This window comes from Dipteris shenzhenensis, chromosome 24 (assembly GCF_047967505.1).
Source record: "Dipteris shenzhenensis isolate YYH24624 ecotype China chromosome 24, Dip_SZ_1.0, whole genome shotgun sequence".
Taxonomy (NCBI): Eukaryota; Viridiplantae; Streptophyta; class Polypodiopsida; order Gleicheniales; family Dipteridaceae; genus Dipteris; species Dipteris shenzhenensis.
This window is the reverse complement of record NC_141619.1, coordinates 20,336,318-20,342,283: the sequence shown is the minus strand read 5'-3', so window position 1 is coordinate 20,342,283 and position 5,966 is coordinate 20,336,318.

Sequence of the window (5,966 nt, the reverse complement as noted above, 5' to 3'; positions counted from 1 at the left end):
CCTCAGCCACCCTGGGTCTCATCGTAGAAAAACAAAAGGAAGCACCTTATTGAAACACATTATACATGAGGGCCAACCTAGAATCTTTGGGCACCCCTTGCATCATCACGCTGCCCCTCCCCTCGTCATGTTGCCTTGCATTTGGATCCCCTCCACTCGCCATGTCCGTCCGAGATGTTTGTCAGTGATTTCTGTCAAAAAGTTGCAAATACCACCTCAATCTCGGTTTCGGACTAAACTCCAAACACGTATCAGCCTCCCTATGGTAATCACAATGGCTTATCATAGTCAATTACCTCGATTGTGGTAATTAGCAGGGCATACCATATAATCAATATCTCGATAGTGGATTTAATGTGACATCCATGCATGCGAGGGATGTATGAACATACCACGGGTTGCTTTCACACACGTATGCATGTGAGACATGAAGAACCATACATGCAACACCTATGCATGTGAAGGATCCATGAAACGACCACGATTGAGGTTTTCTCTACCAACACAGCATGCCAACTTACCTCGATCGAGGTACTTCTACGACCACACAAGCATACCACGTAGGATTTGCCTTGCCAAATGCTGAACATATGCCATGTCACATACTTGGTTCGAGGTAATTGGAATGCCAACTCATTGCCATAGGTGCAAGATGTGTCATCCAGGCATGGTATGAAATACCATGATTGAGTTAGGAAATACCACGATCCTAGTATTTGACTTGCTAGCTCAGTGCCACTAGTGCTGTAATGGGTGCCCAAAGTGTCATGCCTAGATACCACGATCGAGGTTTTCAGATGTGCACGTAGGCTGCCACACACCTCAAACGAGGTAGGCACATTGGATGACACATAATCACGTTTGAGGTTTATTTGTTGAGCTGTGATTTCTACACAATACCACGATCGAGCTTATTGATCCTCCCAAATCTCCACTCGTCAACTCTCGAACCTCCACGTGTTGAAGCTCGATTGCATGCAGTACCATGATCGAGGTAGTGCAATCCTTTGTATTTGCGAGGGGGTGTCACACTTTGCTTGGATTGGTAAAAAAGTGGATACCCTTAGCTTACTACCACCCCGCATTTGAATAACACACAAACTCTATTTTTTTGTGGTTGTGCATAACACTTGATGAAAAAGGTGGTTTGTGATGATGACTTTCACCATCCAAAGCATATCCGATGGGCATGATACTTTGTGCACAACTCAAAATATATTGTATTGATGCATGTGCAAAGTATCATGCCCATCGGGTATGAGAGAAATTGAATAACACACCTCAAATACTATTCTTTGGCAATTGTGCATAACATTTGGTGAAAAACGGGGTTTGTGGTACGTTTAACCATCCAATGCATATCCGATGGGCAAGATATTTTGCACACACATCAAAATAGGTTTGATTTACAATTTTGCAAAGTATTGTACCCTTGTGTATGAGCGTATCCGAATAATACACCTCATGTATTATTTCTTGGCGGTTGTGCATAACATTTCGTAAAAAAAGGCGTTTGTGGTGCATTTGACCATCCAAAGCATATTCGATGGACATGATATTTTGCACATGCCTCAACACAATTTTTATTGGTGTGTGAAAAGTATCGTGACCATTGGGTATGAGCGCATTTGAACGACACACCTTAGATAATACTATTTTTTTACAGTTGTGCATAACACGGTGAAAAATGGGGTTTGTGGTGACTTTGACTATGTAGAGCATATTTGATGGGCATGATACTTTGGAGACAGCTCGAAATAGGTTATATTTATACACATGCAAAGTATCATGCCCATCGGATATGTGCATGTTCAAATAACACACCTCGGAGCATGTTGTTCGGTAGTTGTGCATAACACTTGGTGAAAAATGGGGTTTGTTGCAAGTTTAACCATCCACAGCATATCCGATGGGTAGGATACTTTGTACAGGCCTCAACATAGGTTGGATTGACAAAAATGAAGATTATCGTGCCCATTGGGTATGTGCATGTACAAATAACACGCCTCAAATAATATTTTTTGACGGTTGTGCATAACACTTGATGGAAAATGGGGTTTGTGGTGACTTTGACCATCCAAAGCATATACAATGGGTGCGATAATTTGTACGTGTGTTAATATCCTCCTGCTTTCAGTCTCCACCAGTTGATCACACCATCTTGCACTTAGTATTTGTGTTTCCTTGGATTTAACACACTGGCATATCATGCTTTTATATTCCCACATGAAGAAATAAGATGCTCAATCACATAAAGCAAACTTCTTTAGGATAACTATGTGCTACCTAAATTAGTGCGAGATCCCGAGGGTTAAAGTCCTCAAGCTGAATTCCTTCCTCATTTGTTAATGGTGAAACTCTCACTATTAGATCTACTTGATATGCACAATTTTAAATCTTCCTTGTGATATTCTACAGTCCAAAACCTTTGACACACCGCAAATACTATTTTTTGATGGTTGTGCATAACGGTTGGTGAAAAACGGGATTCGTGGGGACTTTACTATATCGAAAGCATATCTGATGCACATGATACTTTGCACGTGCTTTAACATAGATTTTATTGATGCATGTGCAAAGAATCGTGCCCATCGGGGTTATGTGCACGGTCTAATAATACACCTCAAATACTATTTTTTGGCTTAAGGTTTAGGATATAGGGTATAGGGTATAGGGTTTAGGATTTAAGGTATATGTTTTTAGGGTTTAAGTTATACTAAATAGTGTTTATGGGTATAGAAATTTGGGTTTAGGCTATAGGGATCAGGGTTTAGGATTTAGGGTATGGGGTAGAGTTACAAATACTAGCCATGCTACCATTTTTAAGGTTTCAATTGGTTTAAGTATAATTAAACTTCATTCACATATTTTTAAAAAGTTGGAATTTGAAAGTTATAACCCTTTAGATGACTTTAGATGGATTATGCCGATCGATTTGAGTACTTGGAGGGCTAAATTTGGACCTCATACGCTACAATTATGTTCTTTTTTGGGCAAATTTATCAAATTTCAAGATTGAAAGATTAGCCACACAAGTTTGGGAAGCTCCTAAATTCTTCTTTGGGAAAATATTCACCCTTAAAAATTTATCTTGGGGAGGGTAGGGAAAAAAGAAAATTAATGGAATGGAGGAGAGAAAGGGGGGGGGGGGGGCGGCAAGGGGGGGCAAGGGGGGGAGGGGCGAAGGGGGCGGAGGGGAAAAGGGGAGAGAAGGGGAGGACAAGGGGGGAAAAGGGGGGGAGGGGAAAAGGTGGGGAGGGAGGGAAAAGGGGGGGAGAGGGGAAAAGGGGGAAGAGGGAAAAGGGGGGGGAGAGGGGGGGGGGGGGGAGGGGGGAGGGGGGGGGAAGGGGTGGAGTGGGTGGGGGGTTTGGAGGGAGAGGGGGGGGGGGGGAAGGAGAGGGGGGGAAGGGAAAAGGAGGAGAGAGAGAGAGAGAGAGAGAGAGAGGTAGGGGGGAGAGGGAGGAACAGGAAGTTTGAATTCCTTGAGGCCATCATCTCTCCCATAATTCATTTTCAATCACACCCTCCCTGTCGTCGTGTTCCCCTCCCTTCCTCTCTCCTTCTCCCTCTCCCTCCTCTACTCTTCCCTTCCTCTCTCCCTCTCCCTTCCTCTCTCCCTCTTCCTTCTACTCTCGCCCTTCCTTCTACTCTTGCCCCCATGGTGGTCCCCTCCCTCTCCCTCTCCCTCACATTGCTCTCCCTCTCCCTCTCCCTCGCATTGTGCTCCGTTACCCCTCTTCCTCTTCCTCTCCTTTCTCCTCCCTTCTCTCCCTCTCTCTTCCCATTCTCCTCCCTTCTCTCCCTCTTTCTTTCCTTCTCCTCTCCTTCCTCCCTCCCTTGCTTCCCCACCCGTTTCTACTCTTCTCCCATGCCTCCCCACCCTCATTTCGCTATCATGTCAGCACAAGGGACCGCGGTGACAATCATTTTTTTTTGCAACCGTGGTAACACGACTCCCTCTCCTCTTATCTAATTAAATTTATTTAAAAAATCATTTCTCCTCTCTCCTTTCCTCTTGTTGCCACTGCAGCGCAAGAGACTTCTTGTCCCCTTTCCCTTTCCTCTCCTCTCTCTTCCCCTTCCCCCTTCTCTCTCTTGTTCTCTCTCTCTCTCTCTCTCTCTCTCTCTCTCTCTCTCTCTCTCTCTCTCTCCCTCTCCCTCCCTCTCTCTCTCTCTCTCTCTCTCTCTCTCTCTCTCTCTCTCTCTCTCTCTCTCTCTCTCTCTCTCTCTCTCTCTCTCTCTCTCTCTCCCCCCTCCCCTCGCTCTTCCCCTTCTCTTCTTTCCTTCCCCGTAGCAATGCAAGGGGTTGCACAATTATTATTATTTATATTTTTGGTGTGTGTGTTGCCGTGGCAACAACGAGAGAGCTATCCTTCCCTCACCCTCTCCCCTTCATTCTCCTCCTCCTCTCTCTCTCTATCTCTCTCCTCTCTCTCTCTCTCTCTCTCTCTCTCCCCCCCCCTGCCTCCTTCCCTCGCTCTTTGCTCTTACCTTCATTCCCCGAGGCTTCCCCCTCTTCTTTCCTCTCTTTCCCTCTCCATTCCATGTCTCCCCCTTCCCTTCTCTTTTTCTTCTTTCCTTTTCTTTCACCCTCCATCAAGATGCATCATTTGAAGATGTATGCTTCACTCAGTGCAAACACATCTTAAAAACCTTTGTAACTATTGCAACGTGTTTATAAAGTTCTTTGAGATTATACCAATGTTGCTTTCTGAAAATTTGAAAGGTGTTTATTGACACCATTATTAAGTCCTAGTGATCTTAGAGTTCCAAAACCCTAAAAGGTGTTTATTAACACTGTTATTAAGTCTTGTAGATTTTAGGAGACTCAAACAATAAATTAATCTCATACATGGACCTTAACTATATAAATATAAATATAAAAGCCTCACGGGCATGCCCATGCCACGTGGATAGTGTAGTGCACTGGTCCCACCATATGTATCAATGGTATTTCATCGACAATGAACCAAGGACATGTACGTTCCATGATGCATGTGCAACGTCGTGTGTGACTCCATATCTACCAGATTTTAGAGTTTTTAGGCTCTCAAAAGGTGTTTGTTAATATCGTTATGATATCTTAAAGATTTTAAAGGACTCTTATGGTAAATTAATGTCATGCATGGACCATACATACATACATCCATGCATACATACATACATACATACATACATTCATACATACCTACATACATACATACATACATGTATGCGTGCATGCATACATATAATTTTTTCATACATTTAAACTGCTTTTATTAATTTAATTGTAATTAAACTTAACTATAATTTTTTTCATACATTTAAATTGTTATTAAGTGTAACATTATAGAGAGATATTCTAAAATTTATTACGTGGAAATGACAGTGCCAAAAAGTAAACTTTTGATTCTCAAATAACATTTTTATAAAGTAAACTTTTCATTTGGGAAGGAGTTTAAGGATTAGTCCAAATGTAGACATATGAGTCCAAAATTAATGAAATAAGTGTTAGAGTCTTTGCTTCATTGTTATAAATCTCCATAAGGTTTCCAACTCTATCAATCCACTTGTGATTAAGAAAGACCTTTGACTCTCTCTACTCTGCGTGTTTCTGTGCAGTTGTTGAATTGTCAAGGATCTACCTTCTTCTTTGCTTTTGTGCCACATTAAAGGCAAGTTTAACTTTTGACAATGAAACTTTCTTCTAGATTTGCAACCTTTGAAGTATACCTCTAAAAGACCATTGAAATACTTCTTTGAGACTATTTGCCCTATGTGCTCCTCCAAAATGCTATGTATGTCTAAAAAAAGCATTTCTTGCTGTGTAATGAGACTTTTCCATTCCTTGTGTGGACCATATTACAAGGCATCCATTCTTTTAACAAAATATGGAAGGTGGTTATATAGAATATGCTGCAATCACAGAAAATATTAAGTTGTAGACCATGTAATACAAACTATGCATACAAAACAAATTAGTA